This window comes from Notechis scutatus, chromosome 5 (genome assembly GCF_049901735.1).
Source record: "Notechis scutatus isolate UNSWTSFEM ecotype Mainland chromosome 5, rNotScu1.2, whole genome shotgun sequence".
Lineage (NCBI taxonomy): Eukaryota > Metazoa > Chordata > Lepidosauria > Squamata > Elapidae > Notechis > Notechis scutatus.
In genome coordinates this window covers 82,334,740-82,358,767 of record NC_142013.1, presented here as the reverse complement: position 1 = coordinate 82,358,767, position 24,028 = coordinate 82,334,740, and the positions used below count along the sequence as shown (strand labels likewise).

Below are 24,028 nucleotides of genomic sequence, written 5' to 3'. Positions count from 1 at the left end.
AAAAGATGATGGATGGAGTAGATGAGATATATCGAGTCTTCACAAGATATGCGGTGAGGAACCAATTACCAAGAGAGGTCCATGTCAGATTTACCAAAAACTATTAAAACTCAAATATTACAAGTGGCAAGAGAGAAGGTGTTGAAATATAAAGACAAAGAGATTGTGGTCTTAAAACAAGTACCCAGAAAACTGAGAGAGATGAGAAGAGAATATCGATTCCTGACTAAAATGTTATTGAAAAAAAGAGGTGAATTACAGATGGCTGATTCCAGAAGGATTAATGTTTACATGGCAAGAACAGAGACACAGAATTGACTCAATTGAGAAAGCAGAAATATTCTACAATGAATTTTTCAAAAGAAGAGAAATAGAGATAGAAAAAGAGATCATCTCAACTGAACTTCAAGAGGACCAAATGGGGATGGGAAAAAGAAGAAGCGCAGTAGCGGGACAAGTGGAGACCAAAGAACAACGTGAAGTAAGATCCACGAGAGCTGTTAGACCTAAATATAAAACATAATCATGGAGGAAAAAAAACTGATTTCTATGAATATAAATGGACTGAACTCAGCTACTAAAAAGATTTTTTTCACAAATTAGAGAAGTTAAAATTTGATATAATTTGCTTATAAGAAGTACACATTAAAAAACAACATGAACAATTACTGGCACGATCAAAATTAGGGAAAATATTTACTTCTCTGACTCATTGTAAGAAAAGAGGAGTGGTTTTGTACATCAAAGAAACCATTCCAGCAAAACTGATTTATACTGATGAAGACGGAAGAGTATTAATGGTTGAAATAGTGGATAATAATACAAAAATACTCCTGGTTGCAATTTATGCCCCGAATGATAAACAAGAAGAATTTTATAAAAAATTACATATGCAAACAATGGGATTGGACTATTCTAACATAGTTATGATGGGAGATCTCAATGGAATTGTAGATAATAAACTGGATTATACAGCGACAGCATCAAGACAAAATAGAAAGACTCTCCCCAAATCTTTTTAAAATGATAGATGAATTAAATTTAAAAGATATATGGAGAGAAAGAAATGCTAAAACTCAACAATATACTTTTTATTCAAATAGACATTTATCATGGTCCAGAATAGATATGATTTGGATCTCAACAGAACTAATATCTAATATTCAAGAAATAAATATTGAAACAAGTACATGGGCAGACCATAATCCAATGACAATTAAATGGAAAGGACAAAAAAGAAGATCTAGATGGACATTAAATAATACTATTTTAAAGGAAAAAGACTTTACACAATGGATGGAAAAAGAATTGGCCTTCAATACAGAATGTTTGGGATACAATGAAGGCATATGCGAGAGGATTAATAATAGACTATACAAAGAAAAAGAACATTAGAAAGAGGCAAACGATTAAAGCTCTAGAAGATGATCATAAAAAACTGGAAAAAGAGTTACAGAAAATGCCACAGAAAAAAGATATTAAACTTAAAATGGACATAATCAAACATAAAATGGATCAAGTATAGAAAGAAGAATTGGCACAAAAATTAGAAGTGCTAAACAGAACTATTTTGAAGATGCAAATAGGCCAGGTAGATGGTTAGCATATAAACTGAGAAAAGAGAAAGAATCAATGAAAATATTACAGTTAATAGATGATCAAGGTCAAATTTGCTATGGGAATAAGGAGAAAAAGGCAATCATTCGAGACTTTTATGGACAATTATATAAACAGGAGGATCTTGATGAGGAAAAAATTAAACAGTGTTTACAAAATGCTAACCTACCTAAGATACCTGATGAAACTGGAAAAATGTTAGAAAGCACTATAACAATGATGGAATTAACCGAAGCACTCAATAGACAGAATAATGGACAAGCACCAGGTCCAGATGGGCTTCTGGCAGAATTTTATAAAACACTACAAGAATTGTTCAGCATCCCACTGCTAGAAGTCATGAATGAAGTTATGTTAAATAAGAAAATACCTAAAACATGGTCAGAAGCTTATATTACACTTATCCCAAAAGAAGGGGCCGATCCATTACAAATTAAGTACTATAGACCTATTTCTTTATTGAATGCAGACTATAAAATCTTTGCTTCAATTTTGGCAGAAAGGCTTAAAAATACTTAAACAACTTTATTCACCCTGATCAGAATGGATTTTTACCAAAGAGACAAATTAAAGACAATATGAGGGTAATCCTGGACACATTGGAATATTATGAGGCGCATCCTGAAAAGCAAATGGCTTTGATATTCCTAGATGCCCAAAAGGCATTTGATAATGTGAATTGGAGATTTATGCTATTATTATTGGAACAGATGGGCTTTGCTAGAAAATTTATCCAAGCAATAGAAGCCATATATTATAAGCAAACGGCAAAAGTAATGATAGAGGGAGAATTTACAGACTCCATTAATATAAGAAAAGGTACAAGACAAGGATGCCCATTATCTCCTTTATTATTTGTATTGACCTTGGAAGTGTTAAATAGAAATATTAGAGAGGACAAAAATATAAAAGGAATGAAAGTTAAAAGGAGGAATTTAAATTGCAAGCCTTTGCGGATGACTTGGTCTTTATTTTGGAAGACCCTCTAGAGACAGCTTTAAAACTATTGGAAAAGATAGAGATGTACGGTGAGATGGCTGGTTTGAAAATTAATAAAGATAAAACAAAGATTCTGACAAAGAATATGCTATTAAGACAAAGAGAAGAGTTGGCAGACCTATTGAAAATTCAAGTTACGAACAAAGTTAAATATTTGGGGATACATTTGTCGTCTAGATGTATTACATTGAAAGAGAATAACTATATTAAACTTAAACAGCAGAAAGCATCTGATCTGAAAAATGGGAAAACCTACAATTGTCATTGATAGGTAGAATTTCAACAATCAAGATGAATATTTTACCCAGAATTTTATATTTGTTTCAAACAATACCAATTAGGTTAGGTAAAGATTACTTTGAAGAATTAAATAAAATTGTGTTGAAGTATATATGGCAAGGTAAGAAAGCGAGAATAAAATTAAAACTCTTACAAGATGCTAGAATCAGAGGAGGATTTGGCCTTCCTAATTGGGAGTTGTATTACCAAGCTGCAAATTTAATGTGGGCCAAAGAATGGATAACGTTAAGAAAGACTAGATTGTTGACATTAGAAGGACATGACTTATTATTGGGCTGGCATGCTTTTCTATGGTATAAGGAACTAAATCACAGGGCTATTTTAGAAGGCATTACATACGGGAATCGTTATGGTTGAATTGGGAGAAAATTAAGAAACAATGTTATTTGAAAATTCCAGTTTGGTTATCAACTATTGAAGCTTTTTCTTATCCCATAACATATAAGAAGGAACAAACAGTTAGATATGGGGAAATACTGGATGAAAAGGGTGAACTTAAAATGATACAAAATTTAGAAGAACTAGGTATAAAGATGAATTGGTTTTCATATGCACAAATACATTCAAGGTATCTTAAAGATTCTAAAACAGAAGGATTTTATGATAAATTGACTGACTTAGATAGGATTTTGACAGGTACTGATGAAAAAGTGATTAAAAAATTATATAGTTATTTGCTGGAAATTAAATTAGAGGAAGAACAAGTTAAAGAAACAATGATTGCTTGGGGGAAGAATTTTGGATATGGGATTGATTTAGAGAAATGGCAAAAATTGTGGTCTCAAAATTATAAAATGACAATGTCAACAGCATATAAAGAAAACTTGTATAAGATGTTTTACAGGTGGCACTTTCCCCGACAAGAATAGCAAGAATGTTCAAGAATAAATCTGAAAAGTGCTGGAAATGTCATCAGATACCTGGTTCATATTACCATATGTGGTGGACTTGTGAGGAGGCCAGAAAATACTGGACTAGAATTCGCATATGGTTGGAAAAATGACAAAGAAACATATAGATTTGAAACCAGAGATTTTTTTTATTGGGAATCTTACCTGATACATATAATAAAAACTTAAAGTATTTGATTGTAAATGTATTAACAGCGGCTAGGATTGTATTTGCTAAAAATTGGAAGAGTGAGAAAATACCATCAGAGGAAGAAATTATTAAGAAAATATTGGAATGTGCTGAAATGAGCAGATTGACATTTGAAATTAGAGAACAAGAAGATAAACATTTTTATGAAGTTTGGGATCTTTTTTATCAATGGTTAGATAATACAATATAATAATAGAATATTTAGAAACCTAGGAAATAATAATGAATATACATTTTTTGTTTTCTTTTGTTTTGATAACATCTTTATAAAATTTTATTAAGATAGACTTGGTATGATTTTATGATCTGTTATAAAATAAATTAAGTAAATTATAGTTATCTCGCTTAAGTATGAATTAATAAAATTATAGTCAAATGATTGTTTAATAATAATATTAGGATATATAATTGTTGATTGATAATATGAGTTATTATGTAACATAATTACAATGGTGACTATGAAATGGATGCACAAAAAAGAGTGGCAAACCAACCGATACACTGTCTGTAAATTTATGAAGGAGGATGATGTTTTTATGTTTGATGTCTTATGTTTTATGTGTTTTTGTTTGTTGTCAAAGTCAATAAAACTTTTACTTAAAAATATATATTTTGCTAATATAACTCTAAATACTCCAATGTTAACAGAAACTTGGCATCTGTTAGAGAGAAAGAGAAACATGCAAGTAATTTTTGCTGATAAATCTAACTGCTATTAATCCTCCCGTGAAGAACCGCTGATTACAGATCTTTTCACTATATTTAGGATGTGGCTAGTAACAACTTATGCGGTCTATCAAGTCGAAGAACTAGATTTTAAAACATTGTTACATAACTCCTCACAAATTATTTAGGAACAGTCCCCTTTTCCAAAGGCTCATTACATATTCTAATTATATAGGAGAGAGCCAGTTTGATGTAATAGTTAAGTCATGAAGGTTAGAAACTGAAGACCCTAAGTCCTAGGCCCATCTCAGGCACAAACCCAGGGGCTTCTCCAGGCAGATGCCAGGAGTTAAAATCTTACAAAGGAAAAGGTAGGGAAAGAGAGGGATGAGGAAGATCAAGCTCTGTACGTTTTTACATCAATCTATAGGAAGTCCATTTGGCCAGGGTCTTCCCAAATTTCAATATAATGAAAATATTTAAAAATATTTAAAAGTAGTATTAATTACTTATATCTCCCTGATGTCAAGTATTCTAATTCTGGACATCTCCTGTCAAAAATGCCATCCCCTCTCTAAGGCTAAAAGATAATAGATGGTGAAATTGGAGACTAGATATTGTCATGAAGGTGAACTCAAAATTCCAAACTTTACACTAAATATTCCTGACTATTACAAGAATATGTTCCTATTAGAAATGCTCAAGCTGAATGTTTTTGTACAATTAAAACTTCAGATATAACATCTAAGACAGGAATCTCCAATTGTACTTTGATAACTTCAGGCAAGGTGAGAGTATGCAATCATATCACTATCTAATCAAAGTCAGTAGATACTGTACAGTATATTGAAATAATTTTCTTTCAACATTTGGCAGGCATGAAAAGCAACTTTAGCAACGTTATTTTCTGCCCAAAATGACATCATATATATTTCCTTTCTTTAGCTGTATATCTTTGAAGCCAGCTGTGCTGAGGAATGAATGATACTCTGATGGGGTCTGCATTTTTCCTTCAGTAGCAAGCAGCAGTAGGGTGGAGTACATGGCAATAGGAAAAGACGGAGTCTTGTCTTTGTCTAATGTTGGTTCCATTATTAATACTCCACCACCTGTCAAAATGTGATTAATTATAGTTTAGGAATAATAATAATATACACTTCAGATGTGACTATGTTGACCTAATTTTACGTAGCTTTTTCTCTGGTAATATTACACTACTAACTAGAGCATACAAAACATTTGCTAGACCAATACTCGAATACAGCTCATCAGTCTGGAACCCACATTACATATCTGATATTAACACAATTGAGAAAGTTCAGAAATATTTCACAAGAAGAGTTCTACACTCCTCTACTCGTTGCAGAATACCTTATGCCACCAGACTTGAAATTCTAGACTTAGAAAACCTAGAACTACGCCACCTTTGATCCAATCTAAGTATAGTATATAAAATCATACATTGCAATGGCCTACCTGTCAATGAATACTTCAGTTTCAACCATAACAATACAAGAGCAAACAATAGATACAAACTCAAGGTTAATCGCACCAAACTTGATTGCAGGAAATACGACTTCAGCAACAGAGTGGTCAATGTCTGGAATACTCTACCTGACTCTGTGGTTTCTTCCCAAACCCCAAAAACTTTAACCTTAGACTGTCTACTATTGACCTCACCCCTTTCCTAAGAGGTCTGTGGGGGTGTGCATAAGCGCACCAACATGCCTACCATCCCTGTCCTATTGTTTCTTTTATTTTTTTATTTTTCTTATATGTATCCATGTATTCATAACTATGTTTTTACTTACACCTATTATCTTGTAAGCACTAAGATTGTTCTGTTCTAGGAAAACTGGCCAGATCAAGACTGCCTATTTTTCCACAATAGTAGCAAAGAAGCTAAGAGAGGGTTTAAAAAATACACTCAGTTTTAATGCATACTTTAAATTTTAGTGGGAGGATACTAGTTTCATCACCAGGGTGAGGAGGCAGCAGAGAGTGCCTGATGCAAGGCAGAACATGCAGTCCTCACAGGACAGAACGTTCTGTCACATGAGCTGATAGAAGCATTGACCCCATTCCAGGTTTCACTCCAATTAGCTACATAACTACACAACTAAAGTCATGAAGAAGCATTAGCTGATAAGTTAATGGAATTCATACAAAGGCAGAGGAGATAGTTGGCAACTGTGCAGTTTGTTTAACTTATTCTATGTTAGTAAGAATTAGGTCCAGTATAGCTTTTCCCCTAGTTCCCTCCTCTACTTTTTGAGTCACAAAGTTGTCAGCTAGGTTGGTTAGGAATCTCTTCAATCTTCCCTTGCTCCAGAGTTTGCTTCCCATTTAATATCAGAGTAGTAAAAGTCTCCCATTACTACTGTGGTGTGTTTCCTATATACTTTTGTTAATTGGTTAGTAAAAAGTTCAACTATTTCTTCTGCTTGGTTGGGTGGCCTGTAGCATATGCCTATAGCAATGTCATTCTTTTTTTCCTTTAACCCACATGCATTCTAGGAGATCTTCATCCTTGGTTTTGTACATTTCTGCAGAACTTTTACATATAATGCATCTCCATCTTCTCTTTTGTTTCTTTTGAATAGTTTGTATCTTTCCATCAGTACATTCCAGTCATGAGTTTCATCCCACCAGGATTCAGTAATGGCAACTACAGTATATCATATCTGCCTTCATGTACTAGTATTTACTCTAGTACAGAGTAAGTTTACCCTGTTTGTTCCCTAAAGTTTGACCATTAGTATATAGGCATTTGAATCCTTTATAGCTGATCTTGCATATATTTCTTATGTCTCCTATTATGTAACTGGGTTTTCTAGCCTTCCCATCACTTTCTACTTCATTATGTGGTTGGTTATATTGAGATTTATGTTTGGAATTAAGTCTCAAAGATCCTAAAGATTGTCCTAGAGATCCTAAAGATTGATCAAAAAAAAAACACCCTCATTTTTAGTTTACTTTACAGCTCTCCTGATATGTTGAGCCAATCATTTACAAAAAACATTCTTCCCAGTTTTCATCCCTTGCCAGAAGCCCTTCATGGATGTAATGCAAACCATGGTCTAGGAATCCAGAGTTCTCTTGGTAGCACTAACTCTTGAGCAAGTGGTTCATTTCTAAAACCCTTTGTTCTCTCAACAGTATAAGTATGCAAAATAGTATCCAAAAGTATAGGGGATTGGCTCCTCTGCCATAGTTTGCAGTTTTCATAAATACAGCAACATAGGTACATACCAGGCTTACACACATTAAACACTTTGTTTAGCAGCTGCAGGCACTTTTCATCATTCCAATCAAACAGGATCCTGGCAAAAATGTACAAATCTGCTTCAGGAATTGGATCTTTAAAAAAATCCCCTGAAATGAAATAATTAAGATACATTTTAAAATATCATCATTTTTGGTGGAAGAATACTTTGTTCTCCCTGTCTATCATTTAAAGCAAAATAAGCTCTTCCATCTCATCATGTTCTGACATTGACAGAAATGCTAGAATAAACTCCAGTTTACCTCCATGGAAAGTAATCCGTGATGCTTCTGAGAAGGCATGATGTTTCTTCGATGTTTCCACTACTTCAGGGAGGTCAAAAAGTGTCACCGAACAATTTGGATAAATTGCAATCAGTTCCTTAGATAAGGCACCACAGCTTCCTTAAAGAAAGAACAAAATTAAAAGAAAGAACTATATAAAATAAATTTTTAAAATATATATTTCAAACTGTTTTTTGGTTTAACCATTTTAAAATGCTTCAGTTACCTCTGTTACTTCCAACATCAAAGTCTGCTTTCTAGTTTCCATACAGCAATAAACAGAAGTACAAGATATATTCTAATATTTTCTCTCTTTCACTTTTGTAAAATGCTTCTCTTTAGTCTTTTTCAATGGGCTAGATATTCCATTTTTCAAACATTTATCCTATTAGCTATTATTTCTCATTCCTTTTCCTGTAGCTTCCCTTTCCATGCCTTCTTTTCATATTTACCTAACCTGTTTTTTTTCAGTGGACCCAATGAAATCTAAGCACAGTTAAAATTAATCCATCCTGCTTCCAGTGCTTGCAGCCCCATGCAATATTAGCTTTCTTAAAGTTAATCCTCTTTTTTAAATCCTCTTATATTAGCATTCCCCCAAGCAAATTGGCCTACCTAAAATAAAAAAATAACTTTTTGGTGATAAAATCAGCAATTCTTCTCTAGTATATGGGTATAAACAATGTATGCAAAGGCTATACAAAAACTCCCATACAGTTATGGTAATTCTGTGTTTCAAGTTTGAGTCTCCAAGGATGAGGGTCAGCAGAAGCCCTTGATCTTTGTAACGAATGTACTGGCGATTGACAGTGTCTAGTAATATTGTATTAACATACTGCGCACATAAATGCATTGTATATGTTAATAGGCACCCAGAGTCCAGTGATCCAATATCAGGCCTTTAAACAGTGCGTTCTGCATCTTCAAGGCATTACCAGGGCAAATGCAATTCTGCGTTGCTTTCTGTCCTTAGACAACTTTGTTCTAGATTTTTGTTTTGTTTTTCCACATTCATAAAGTTTGATAACATCAATATAGACAAGAGAGGAAAAACAGGGGGTGGGGAGATTGGGGGGTGGGGCATCCAGGAATAGTGCTCAGTTAACCCTTTAAAACTTAAACTTGCCAATTATTGTTAGTAAATCTTTATAAGATAAGAGAAGCTCTGAAAAGAGATTTGGCAAAGTAGACTTTTAATCTCTGATGAATTCTACTCTTTCAATCCTGAAAACATAGTATTTGTGAAATAATGTAAGAAATCATAGAACCCAACCCCCTCCCAAATATTCAAATGGTAAAACGTCAAATTAATCATCAAGCAACGTGTCTAAGAATTTGTGATATTTACCACCTATATCATAAATGAATTCGAATTCAGAAAGGTCAAATGCAGTCAGTACTTCTCTTCCATGCAAACTCCAAGCTTCATTCATATACCTAAAGACGGCTTCAATTCTTTCTTCTGACCTAGAATTGAAATTTACACAATAAACTTATTTTTTTACATAGAAAAGAACACCTCTATACCAATGTAATCTGTAATTTACCAAGAAGAATCCAAAGATTATGGAGCCTTGGTGTTCTACATCAACTTCAAAGAGTTAATATTTGATATTAACTTTTATGATATTAACTTGATAATATGTGATAAGGGAAATGGAATGGAATGGAATGGAATGGAATGGAATGGAATGGAATGGAATGGAATGGAATAGAATAGAATAGAATAGAATAGAATAGAATAGAATAGAATAGAATAGAATAGAATAGAATAGAATAGAATTCTTTATTGGCCAAGCATGACTGAACACACAAGGAATTTGTGTGTCCAATCACACTTCAATTCAATTCAATCACACAAATCAATTCTACTTTACTGGACTACCAGAAACAAAAGCAGTTTCTATGCTAGCTCTCATTGCAGACTTCATACGTTCAGATCAAAAACCAGTTAGACAGTGTCATGAATATTGCTTGCATGCAGATTTCATCCGTTCTTATAATCCACATCACTGAGAGTAAGAGATGTCTTTCAGTCACCAACAGCAGTAGCCCCCAACCTTTTGGGCACCAGGGACCACCATAGAGAAATATTTTTCTGTGGAATGGAGGGGAGCGTGGTTTTGCACGCTGCCTGCATTCTGCGGATGGGATTTCGCTTGTTTGCACAGCTTGGTTGTTGGTATGCCGTAGACCAGTGTCGGTCCATGGACTGGGGGTTGGGGACCCCTGACCTACAGGATCAGATTAGTCCAGTCTGATATTGATACAGGAAAAAAAAATTGCTATCAGAAAATTGATATAGAAAAAAAAGTTTTCATTAAAAAGGGATTGGGGAAAGAAGGACAGAGAGAGGCTGGAAAATGATACTTCCATTATTTCTAGCAGTCTCTGAACTCTGGAAATGTCCAAGAAGCTGGAAACATCCAGGAAAGTGAAACACAGGCTTATTTACTTCAAGAAACCTTTATTTATGCACATAGAATTTGTGCTATGGGGGGATTTGCAGTAAATATTTTACTTCTGTTTTATGGGTGATTGCACAGTAAGCCAGATGTTTACAGTTTTATTGTCATTACTTATTTATTTAAATTTATTGGCCACTCATCTTCAGAGGACTTTGGATAGCAAGAGTAATGATTATTTTTTCTCTTTTGCTGTTTTATGTTTAATTTTTTTTGTACAAGTTATGAATGGAGTTATATTACTATATATAATATAATAAATATTACGTAACAGCTATATGATATGATATGACATATAATAAATACCGTGTTTCTCCAACAATACGGCCTCCCCCAATAGGAAGTCCCAGCATGTTTTATAGGCATGAAATGAAATTAAGCCCCTCCCCCCAAATTAAGGCCTATATTAACACATGCAAAATGGGGGGGGAATGGTGGGGGGCTTGCCATTAGGAAGTACTTTTGTTGCACACCTGGATATGGTGCTGCCTGCGTTGACCTCAGCGTTGGTGGGGCACTTCATATCAGGAGACCTTCCGCCACCGTTGCTTTCCCTTCTCCCTATGCTGCCGCGGCGTTTGGAGCGATACCACGGCATTTGGTGCAGCCACGCGGTGTTTGGCGCAGCCATGCGTGGCCAGCCAGGGTTCCTCCCTGCAACCGGAGCCTGGCAGAGACACTTGGCTTCAGGCGCTCCTGTCGCCGCCTTCCTGGGCATCGTTCGAAGGCAAAGCCCATTCTTTTAAAAATGACGCCCTACTACCAGTACGACAAAGCCTCCCCTGCCCGAGAGGGCAGCCCAACCCCACATGGGGAGGCGAATCTCCCAGGGCTGCAGTGCAGGATCAGCCCACCCCGGGAGAAGCACCCAGCTGCCATTCCTGCCTGGCGCTGGCAGAGTGTGAAGAGCTTCGCCTGGGGCACTGTTTGGAAACTGAAACAGTATTTGCTCTGTGAGAAAGGAGACAGCAAGGAGCCTGGCTGTGGCTTAGCTCAATTGTTCTGTATTAAAGCTGCTTGGTGCTCTGAAACTGAAACTGAAACTCCTCTCCTCTGCTTGTGTTTTGCATTTGGAACAGATTTCTTTTCAGGTGGGGACAGGCAGTGATGGGATTCAAATTTTTTTACTACTGGTTCTGTGGGCGTGGCTTGGTGGGCATGGCAGGAGAAGGATACTGTAAAATCTCCAGTCAGAGGTAGTATTTACCAGTTCTCTGATCTACTCAAATTTTCCGCTACCAGTTCTCTAGAACTGGTCAGAACCTGCTGAATACCACCTCTGGGGAGGGGGAGTAGAACTGCTTAGCATAAGAGCGTGTTAATAATAATATAAGAAATACTAATGCTCTGATGGTCATATCGAAAAATCCTTTCTTAGTGAGCAGCTAGAAGCCAAGAGAAACATATGTACCAAACTTCAAGTTTGTAGGCTTTACAGTTCTGGAGATTTTGTGATGATGCGTGAGTGGTATTTTGCTTTTGTATACTGTATATAGTTATATTATACTAACTTACTAAAAATTATGATATTATATTAAATATAATATAATGTAATATAATATATTTATTATATTGTAATATATTATATCTTCTGTTCTCCAAATCTCTAGATTCTAAACAGAAGGCTATATTATTAACATTTTAACTTGTTAGTCATCAGAGAGACAACATGAAATCTGGCAGATATATATCTCTTGCATACAGGCATTAGAATATCAGTAAGATACCCTTTGGAGGTCAGATAGTGCCAGCAAGAACTACCAAACCACTATCCTAAGGCAAGAGGTGACACCAAATTGGAAAAATCAGACAGCTTCTTAGGGCTTCTAATCTTTCATCCGTATATGTAGCTCTAACTTCAGATCCCACGTTTCCACACTACAAAGGAATTCTTGGACAGTTATAGTACCCAAGTGACATCACAAAGAGATTGAAGAGAGAAGAAGAAAAAAACAAAGAGAGTGTTAATATTAATCATTTTTACAAATTTGGACAAGAAAGATTTGATAGACATATTTATTGCCCATTCTTTGGAAAGTAGATTTACCGGTAATAAGCCTCAAAGACATTGTCTGTGGAAACACCAAACATTGATGAAATCTAATTCTTTCCTTCCCTGAAAATATATTTTAGAAAGAAATGGTTAGGCAGCACAAGTACAGTAATTATCATATTCTTTCCCCACATCATCAAATACTGAGTCTATTATGAAGGTATTATTTTCAAAAGTCATTTCAAATGGCTTAGTCTCTAAATCAGGGATCCCCAACCTTTTTGGCGCGCGCCCGGTACCGGCATCAGCTGGGCGCCGCGGCCCGGCACGGCATCAACTGGGCGCCGCCATCTTTTTGACGAAAAGTGCTTCCGGTGACCTCACTGGAAGCACTTTTCGTCAAAAAGATGGCGGCGCTTGCGTCGGTGAGCTTTTTCGGGTAGAAATGGCTTTCTACCGGAAAAGCTCACCGAGAAAGCGCACGCCATCTTTTTGATGAAAAAGTGCCCGGTGAGCTTTCTACCCGGAAAAGCTCGCCGGAAGCACTTTTTACAAAAGATGGCGGCGCCAGCAACCAGCGGTGAAGAGTTGTTCCGCGGCCCGGTATCGGTCCGGACGGCGGTTGGGGACCCCTGCTCTAAATAGTTGATCACTTGAAGCTGAAGTATTTTGCAATGCAATCCTATACACATCTAATCAGAAATCAGTTTCATTTATTTTTTAAAAAAAATACTTATATAATATTCAAAATGGAAACATTTTATTCAAGATAGCATTCTTTTTTATTCTTTATCCTTATTGTTTTATCTTTCAGTGAATAATATACAGTATTTCAAGGGATTATTTCTACTACATTTATTTAAAAGTTTGTTCAAGAGAAAAAAAAGGTACTCTTATTTTCACTGTTACTGATTCTTGAAGTAGAGCCAATCTCTGATCTAAAAGTTTAGATTGACACACAGGGGTTTGACAAGGTTCCTCCTCCAAGGAGGTGCTCTGCCTAGAACAGTGAGAAGCTCTGGTTCAGAATTTAACTAGAATGAAACTTGGTGAATCTCTGTATCAAAACAAATTGAATCACTCAATGTCAGGTTTCCAAGTGATAATTCCCTTTTCAAAAAGAAGCTTGCAAAGTCCATTTTCCAAAGTCCATTTTCTTTTCTTTAGGTATACATCAAATTGGCAAAGTCTATTGTAATTTCAAATCTGACCCCACCCTGGAATTACACCCAATAATATGAAAATTAGAAATGTCCCACCAAAATCACATTCCCCAATCAACATTCAGTCCAGTACCTCCGGTGACTCCAAATTCCACCTTCAGCCATTTGCAGGGACACTGCCTATTCCCACAAGAAAGAATGTCACTAGCCAAAACATCCTCCACTATCTACTTCCTCCTCCCATCCGTTGAAATGTGACAAGCCCAACATCCCCCTTACAGGGAAAAAGAAAAGAGAAAGGATAGCAAATACCATAATACTATACTAATTAAAATGGCTACACATATGTCAACTTTTGGACACTCAAATGATTTCAGACAATTTTAATCAGGTTTTCAGATATGTAAAGATGTACTTTTTCACATTAATTTAGAAAGCCAAAGTGATCAGGCCACAGAATGGGGCAACTCGCCATAGCCAACTAACTGCAACCAATTCACTGTGAAACAGCTCATCGTGGTCAAGTTGCCACAAGACAACTCACTGTGGAGCAATTCAACAAATACAAAAGTTACATTAATTTTGATGGAACTGTGGCCAATAATAATAAAATAAAGAACGTCAATCCAGAAATACAAGAATTACAATAATTTTGACAAAAGCATTGTCACTAATAATAAATAACTAAATGAAACTATTAATACAGTGTTGAATTGTCCCGTGGTGAGTTGTTCCATGGCGAGTTGCCCATGGTGAGTTGGCAGCAGTGAATTTTCCTAGACCCTCAGATCAATTTTCAGTTTACTAAAAGTTGCAACACTGAATTGAAGGATAAGAGTAGTGTAACATATGAATAAATGAATAAGTTAATGTTTTAGCAAATATGCTATATACAAAATTACATACAAAATTTTTTATTTCTTGATTCTTTTTTGTTTGGAAATGTTATTGCATTTGTATATTCTCTTGGTCTCCTTTTTATTTATTTCAGTTCAGTCTTTCTGTTGTGATCTTAAATCTTTTAAAAGCCATCCTGAGAAAGCAGGATAATGAAAAATACTATTTTCTGATTGTTTTCAAATATGATTAAAGTAATTGGACAATTCTTTTTAAAGGAATTCAAAAATTGGAAGAACGTGAAGACTGAAGTAGAGATAAATGATGAGTGGAGATTCATTGTTTCATTTCCTCCAGATGGATTTCTTTAATTTGGAGAGAACAATAGAAAAGACATAGTATACTTACGCTGAATGACAATGATGTTTCTACTAAGTGAATAAAATATGACAATGACACATTAAGTCTTCTAGCATGGGAGAAAAAATGATTTTGAAAAAGAGCAAATTGTTTTTATCTATATGCTTTTGTGTGATATTTCTTTAAAAAAATCTTCCTACCTCACTGCATCAGGCAAATATTTCATTCTCGGATACAAAACATCAGAGAAAAACTTTAGGGTATAATATTGAGACTTTGGACTTGATTTTGCCAGGTAGAGATTGGCAAATCCTGTATTTCCATAAAGATCTTAAAATGAAGGGAAACAGAAAGGAGTATTAAGATTATTGCCAACACAAAAAAGAAAATTTAAAACTACTGTATATTACTCAATATACTATTTCTTATATTTTGAATAAAAACAAATCCAATGGGTTATTAAGAATGATTGTTAATGCTTCTGAATGTTAGTATTAAGCGAATATGTGTGAGAATATTGTAGACAGCAAAGAAAACAAATCGATCGTTGAACAAAGCAACCCAGAGTTTTCACTTAAAGAGCAAATGATCAGGCTTAAATTTTCCTACTTTGGACACATTATTAAAAGACTGGAAAAGGTGGGAGGAAAGAGAAGATGACCAGCAGCAAGGTAGATGAATTCAGTTACAGTGGCAATGGGTAACGGGCATTGGAAAATATGCAGATTTTCCCCCTGAAGAAAATCTGTTTGTGGTCTTCAGTGATTTATGGCATGTAATCAATCACCCAAAATGTTTCAAATCATGCTTTCTATTATAAAACCTCAAACAATCTTAAAGTACCACACTTAAAAAAAACAATTAATAGGACATCATAAAGGCCAAGTCATTCTTAAATACTACAAATGGGTTCTTGGGGCTATATTGATTACCCAAAATTGTTTCATTAAGCAATTTAATCAACGTACTATCTCAACAAACCTACCACGCCAGGAAAAAAATCCAATGCCAAACCACAACCTAAAGACAAAGAAATCCCCAGCAATGAACCACAAGACTCCTGCACATGCCTTATATTATGGGTGTTATTGCCTTATATTATTGGTTATTATACTTGAGAATAAAAAGAGCTGAACTGAAGCCATTTTGTGTCCGCAGTCTGAACTTTTAAAAGCTCAGAACAGTTATGAAATGTGTTTTTGCTAGACAAATATGTTAGATTGCAAAACCGTGTACTTGGTTTAAGTTAGAGATATGTTCTAGGGTGCTTTGACATTATATAGTCACATTAAGAGAAATTAATGACCCTATTATAGCCTTCTGGTATTTGCATAACAGGACATCTGGAGATAAATCTGAATAAAGAATGTTGATAATCATCCAATGTCAAGTGGGGGAATTTTTGTGGAAAGACCCACAACTTTCCCATGGGATTCTGTGTATTTTTGATTTGGAAAACAAGATGTGTTATGTAACTGTTTATATAACTATATTTGGATATAAATATGTGGTCTTTTTGGAAAAAAGGCATCTCCTTTTCCTCATACTATGAACAGTATGTGTTAAAGTTTGATCAATACTGCAGTATCTTAAATAAAAGCCAATTACATGTTTCAGCATATCAAGTCTGTTCTTTCATTTCTGCTCTTATTTATAACACCTTATATGCAATGAAACTATAAAGGATAATGAAAATTCCACCAAATGTTCTCTATGTGACAACTATGGTCACCATGGCTGCTTGGAATTACCCAAGCAAATTACTCAATTCCTAGAATCATCCAACCATGTATTTCAATATTTCTGCCCATCATATATTGCCCTGGTTGAAAGAATTGATACCATAGAAACAAAAATAACATCCCTTGACACCATAGTAGCATCTCTGAAAGATTAACTAACTTTGAAAAAAAAAACACAACACAAAAACCTGAACATCCAATAGTTACAAACCACATCTCTACCCAACAACCACAACCCAATCCACAAAAAACCACAAATCCAAACAAATAATGATATCCCAATCCTCATCAGAGAAGCTGTCGAGCGCAAACGGAAGCGTCCAAATGCCATCTTATTTGGACTAGAGGACATCAATGACAATGATGACATCACAATTGTTCTCAACATCTTCAGTGACGATCAAGCATCAAGCATCTCCCCTGATGAAATACTTGACAGTTCCCGCATTGGCCCAGAGTTCAAAAACAGAAGGTGGCCCCATGCTTCTGCAGGGTCATTTGCAAAAATGAATCTAGCAAACATAAATTCATTTATACTATAAATTCAATCGCCAAAAGGAACACCCACCATAAGAACCTCTGTTCTTGCCCTGACCTAACCTTACAGCAGCATGTCTGCTCCCATGAACTCCACACAGAACTCAAAAAACATCTAGACATTGGAGAGAAGGACCTGTACATTGACTACCATGCTGACTGTATCAAAAGTAAGTCACACAACCTTCAACTCAGCATCCAACCCTACTTCAACCAATCCACCATCACCCAAGACTAGGCATGCATGCCCCTAACTACCTCAATTCCAACTACAACTAGCCATAAATGCAAGCTACTCAATGCAAGAAGCCTTGTGAATAAAATGCCTGAATTTCTCCTCTTACTAAATACGGCTAAATTCAACATTATCTTTGTCTGTGAAACATGGCTCAACACATCTCTCCCTGAGTCCATTACCACAGTAAGAGACTATCATGTTTACCAATCAGATCATGAAATCTGTAGAGGAGATGATGTTGCTATCTTCTATAAAAAGTCCCTACATCTAAAAAACATCCAAATTACCCAGGAGCTTGCTCTTCCTGAGACCATCGTCTGTGAACTGTCCTTAAATATCACATTTCTGTTCTTACTATGTTACAGAGCCCCTGATTATGACATCGAACATGTAAACAAGCTAAATTCACTACTAACATGGGCAACATCCCACCTACATGCTTTTATCTTTCTTGGTGACTTCAATCTACCTCATATTAACTGGACCCTAAATGAATGTAAAACTGAATCCATACATGCAACCTTCTACAATGCTGTAACAAATCTGGGACTAGAACAACTAGTAACCAACAATACTAGACTTAACAACTGCCTCAATCTCATCTTCTGCAATAGTTTGAATTCAATTTACAGAATACAAATTAAAGAACCTTTTTCCAACAGTGACCACAGCATGATTGACTTTTGTCTCAACATACATCCACATAAAAATCATCCTAATGATGGGATTTCCAATTATAACTTCAGAAAAGGCAACTATGATCTTATAGACAACGATCTCTCATCCCTTGATTGGCAATTTCTATTCACTGGATGCAATATTGTTGAAGACCATTACAACATATTTTTACTTGAAGTCAAAAGAGTCATCAAACTATATGTACCAATAACAACTCCCCAAACCAGAAAAAACAGATTACCCATAACAATAAGGAAGCTTCAATCCAAAAAGAGATCACTTCAATCCAAAAAGAGATCACTTCAATCCAAAAAGAGATCACAAAAACAAATCTGGTCACATTGCCAACTTCAAAAGCCGATACAAAAATTTATGCCACCAAATAAAGACTGAATGTACCAATTATCACATGAAACAAGAGGAAAACCTTCGACACACCAATTCCACCCACGCTTTCTACAATTTTGTAAACAACAAACTAAAAGATTCTAGGTCCATCCCATCCCTAAAAGGACCTAATGGTAAAGACTGCAACAATAACACCATTAAAGCCAACCTCTTTAACACATTCTTTGGCTCAGTATTTGTAAACAGTAATGGATCATGCCCAGTATTTCCTAATCGAACCAGAGACAACTACAATGATCTAATACATATCGATTTTACAGAAGACTATGTTGAAAAAGCACTACGCAATCTAAAACCATCTCTATCTATTGGAACGGATGGAATTTGTGCCTACTTCTTTAAAAAGCTATCCACTGCCATAGCCCAACCTCCAAGCATAATCTTTGAAAAATCCTTCAGGACCAGCTCCTTGCCAAACCTATGGTCACAAGCCACAGTCATCCCCATCTTCAAAAAGGGAGACCTCAGCTTAGTTGAAAATTACAGACTAATCTCTTTATGCTGCGTCACCTGTAAAATCATGAAATCAATTATTAACCAATCCAATATCCTCTACTTCGAGACAAACAACCTACTCTTTGATAAACAATTTGGTTTCAGAAAAAAACTATCTTGTAATCTGCAACTCTTACACTGCAAAAACATATAGACTACACAACTCGATCAGGGCAAAGCAATAGGTGCAATTTACATAGATTTCTGTAAAGCCTTTGATTCAGTGCTACACAACAAACTACTCCTAAAACTAAGGTCTTATGGTATCTCTGGATACCTGCATAACTGGATAGAAGCATTCCTGTCAAACAGACAACAAATGGTCAAAATTGGGAGGGTCCTATCAAATTCTGTACCTGTCAACAGTGGTGTCCCCCAAGGCAGTGTTCTAGGACCCACTCTCTTCATACTCTACATAAATGACCTCTGTGATCATATTAAGAGCAACTGTGTTCTTTTCACTGATGATGTAAAGATATTCAACACCACTGACAAAACTGCAACCCTTCAAAAAGACCTTGACTATGGTCAAACAAATGGCAACTTCAAATCTCAACAAATCAATGCTCTGTCTTACATGTTGGCAAAAAAATCAGAAAATAAAATACAAGCTGAATAGTCAAAACCTTGTTGATGACCCAAATTTTGTCAAGGACCTTGGAGTACTCATCTCTAATGATCTAAGTGCTAGAGCCCACTGTAACTACATAGCCAAAAAGGCATTAAGAGTTGTTAACCTAATCCTGCGTAGCTTCTTCTCTGGTAATAACACACTACTAACTAGAGCATACAAAACATTTGCTAGACCAATACTTGAATACAGCTTATCAGTCTGGAACACGCATTACGTATCTGATATTAATACAGTTGAGAAAGTCCAGAAATATTTCACGAGAAGAGTTCTCCACTCCTCTACTCGTTGCAGAATACTTTATGCCACCAGACTTGAAATTTTAGACCTAGATAACCTAGAACTATGCTGCCTTCAGTTCGATGTAAGTATAGTACATAAAATTATCTATTGCAATATGCTATCTGTCAATGAATACTTCAGCTTCAACCATAACAATACAAGAGCACACAATAGATACAAACTCAAGGTAAACCGCACCAAGCTTGATTCAGGAAATATGACTTCAGCAACAGAGTGGTCAATGTCTGGAATACTCTACCTGACTCTGTGGTTTCTTCCCCAAACCTCAAAAACTTTAACCTTAGACTATCTACTATTGACCTCACCCCTTTCCTAAGAGGTCTGTAGGGGGCGTGCATATGTGCACCAACGTGCCTACCGTCCCTGTCCTATTGTGTTTTTTTTCTTATATGTATCCATTTCATGTATTCATAACTAGGTGTATACTTACACCTGTTATGTTATAATCGCTTGACAAAATAAAATAAAATAAAATAAAAATTGCACAGGAGGCATCCAGAGCCTCCAAAACCTATGTGAGAACAGGATATGCTTTTGCTTGTGCATCTTGGGGCACAGGATCAGGTGGGCTTTTTGAGTAGTAATAGTGGGGCTAAGGACTGAAGTTGAGCTCTGGGCCGGGGCCTCAACTTCAGGCCCAGCCTTAAGGCTGCCCTCTATTGCTGCTCTTCATAGTGACCTAGACTGGCACTGGGTGGGAGAGAAAATTGTTTCTCTTTTGCTTGGGAATGGGCTTGTGACACATAAACCCCAAAGGATTTGTCATTCATGGTATAGATTAATATGTAATTAATTATAAATAATTCCAGGCACTTTTGCTTCCAACCTAGTTACCTCTATCATCCTTCTGTTCCATTTTCAGAAGATTTAAAGTCACACAACAGTTCAGCAGCTTCTCCATTCCAGTGAGACTGGTGTTTAAACGTTCAGCAATAATAGCTGAGGAGAGAGATTCACCTGACTCTCTCAGTAAGTCAAAAATTCCAAATTCACAGGAAGTAAATATTATCTGAAAAGAAATGGAGAGATGTACCAACAGGAGAAAGTTTGGAAAAGGATGATGTTCCTTTAATTATTTAATTTTGTCTCCTTCAAAATATATATAAAATATCTGGACAGTTTATGAACAAGGATGAGTGAAAGTCAATAATTCTAAAACATTTACAAAGGAAAAGAGACTAATTAGATGTGGGGGGGGTTATCTAGAAGCCCTCTTCAGGATAGAGAATGCATGCCTTTTCCAGTCCTGTCCCTTCTTAATGTCCGCTTGCTCATCTAGGAGGTCTGCAAGAGGAAGTCTGTCTTTCCTGAACATAAGTGCAGCTTCTTATGTAATTTGGGATACAGGTAATCCTCAAGTTACCACAGTTAGCAACCAAAATTACACCATACCCCCCCCCCCCCAAGTACTTATGACACAGTCCCAAAGTTATGAATGTTGCAGCACTATAGCAGTTGTTCACACTTATGAGTGACCACAAAGGCACTGCAACATTTGCTCTGCCTATTCCCCCCTCCCATACCAGGGCTGGGTCTTCACAGGAACTGGGCCTCTGGAGACTCACTTACCTTGCAATGATCTAGCGACCCATCAGTTTCTTTGCCTGCTTCGATGCATTTGCAGAGAACAGAGGCCTAAAGTAGTACGAGATCATGCAAGATCAGTAATGCAAGATCTCTTGCTACTGATTTCCAGATCTTTCCTCCATTTGCAAAGCCTTTTGCTGTGGATCTCATCCAGGCCTCTGGCCTAAAGTACTGTAGTGCAAGATCACATGAGATCAGTAGCTTTTTGCACCAAGACTGGAAGCTTCTGGGGACCATGATCTTGCACCAGATCATGGCCCCCAGAAGCTTCCAATCTCAGCGCAAAAAAACATTTGCAAGCTTAAAGCAATGCGATTTTGCTGTTCCATAGTCTTGTTGGCTTGCAAACGCTTTTTGTGCTGAGACTGCAAGCAGGCAAAAAAACCACAACAGAGAAGCTGGAGAAGAGACAGCTTACTAGATCTTCACAAATTTAATGACCCAGCATGGCAGGTTGGGGTGGAAGCAATTGTGGGGACCCCAGGGAGGGAGCATGAGGGGGAGGCTTTGGTAGTCTGAAGCATGTGGCCTGTTCCATCACTAGGAGCTCCATGGCCTTCCCCACCCTGAAATATCTCATGTACACTTAACGACCTGCACATTCGATTAGCGAATGTGTGAGTGAAAGCAGGGAGTGATCATGTTCATTTGACATGATTCACTCCAAAGAATTCTTGGGTTACAAATGTAATTGGCAGGTTTCATTACATTCATAATTCAAGGATTACCTGTATTTGTTTTGAGTGCCAGATCACACGGAGAACTGTATTCATGTTCAAGAAAATATTAGAACACCATTCTTGTTGACTTCCCAGGTGAATGCAAAGAGAGTAGAGGGAATAAACAGCTGTAGCTGTTGAGAAAGAGGTAAAAGAGCATGTACAACATTTTTCCCCATCTAGCAGCCATGTTTCTTTTTAAAAAAAATCACTACTGGGTTTTCATAGACTAAATCTAGTTGTATGGTCACCAAAAAGAAAAGATTAAGGAAAATGTTTGTTTCAAGTTCTGAACAGATTTCTTTTGTTCAAAAAAGTAGAAAAGCCATTGGCCAAAATTAAAGATTTTCCCATCAAATTTTAAAACACAATCTACAGTATAGTACTACGAGATTTTATAATAAATGTAACATAATCTCTTTATTTGTGATGTTCCAATCTGATTTCCTTCAATTGCAAATTGGCTAGCCTTATAAACTGCTATAATAAATAATAAATAAATAATGAACAAAGTAACATTTCCAAAGCTAAATGAGCAAAAAGAATGATCTTATAAGCAAAATGAAAAAACCGATTCAGAGTCTTTATACTTTAAGTAAATTAATTTGTAATGGAGCATAAGCTGCATGATTTGGAGGTTTTTTCATATCTATAAGACTCCACAGAAAGTTGTACATTTTTAATGCCATTATTTACTGTTTTCACCCTACCTTTGTAAATGAATGTTGATGCTGAAATAATATTTTAATATTTTCTTTTTCCTCTGGTGAACTCATTGTTCTTCACTTCTCTGTCAAACACACAAGAAAATTATTTCATTCATTCACTCACTCATTTATAATACTCTTATACCATTGCAATCTAAAGAAATTCCCATTGGTTACAGTATAAAACACAAAAAATATATAAATAAATTCATCAACCCATTTCAGTGTCTCTAGTTATACAATAGGTAAATAATCTGACAATGTTTACCTAGTAAAATTCCCACTTGTCAGCCCATTTTAACCACTGTCTTAAAACCCTGCAGGGGAAACCCCATCTAGATATCCAAGGGAATCTAGTTCGGTGTCAGCTGCTCTTTGCAGCTACAGGTTCTATAGAACCGGGCTGAACTGGTAGCTTCCTACCCCTGGTTTTACCTGAAGCAGCACTCGCTCTGATTTTGCTCAGAATCACCCTATGCAGTAAGCTTTAGTGAATAAAGGGTGATTAATCAAAGTCACCCAGTGAACTTTCTTCACTAAACATGAATCTCACCAGTTCTATTACAACATATTAACAACCAAGCCCATCAACTACATGTACTATGTAGACTACTACTACTACTTTCCACTGACCAGTGGTGGGATTCAAACATTTTTACTACTGGTTCTGTGGGCATGGCTTGGTGGGCATGGCAGGGGAAGGATACTGCAAAATCTCCATTCCCACCAGAGGTGATATTCAGCAGGTTCTGACCACTTCTGGAGAATCGGTAGCAGAAATTTTGAGTAGTTCAGAGTACCGGCAAACACCACCTCTGACTGGAGATTTTACAGTATCCTTCCCCTACCATGCTCACCAAGCCATGCCCACAGAACCAGTAGTAAAAAATTTGAATCCCACCACTGATTCCCACCCCACTCCAGGGGAAGGAT

The 24,028-nt window shown here is 36.2% G+C and overlaps 1 pseudogene across 1 annotated transcript; it reads right to left on the bottom strand.

Moving 5' to 3' along the window:
• Nucleotides 1–4,826: 4,826 nt before the first annotated feature.
• Nucleotides 4,827–23,164, bottom strand: LOC113411728 (acetylserotonin O-methyltransferase-like; annotated as a pseudogene). Its single transcript, XR_015749988.1, has 8 exons — nucleotides 23,099–23,164; nucleotides 20,917–21,091; nucleotides 15,251–15,380; nucleotides 12,745–12,813; nucleotides 9,581–9,699; nucleotides 8,212–8,352; nucleotides 7,936–8,058; nucleotides 4,827–5,792 (listed from the first exon to the last, which is right to left on the bottom strand). The product of XR_015749988.1 is annotated as an acetylserotonin O-methyltransferase-like (transcript).
• Between the last annotated feature and the right edge of the window lie 864 nt (nucleotides 23,165–24,028).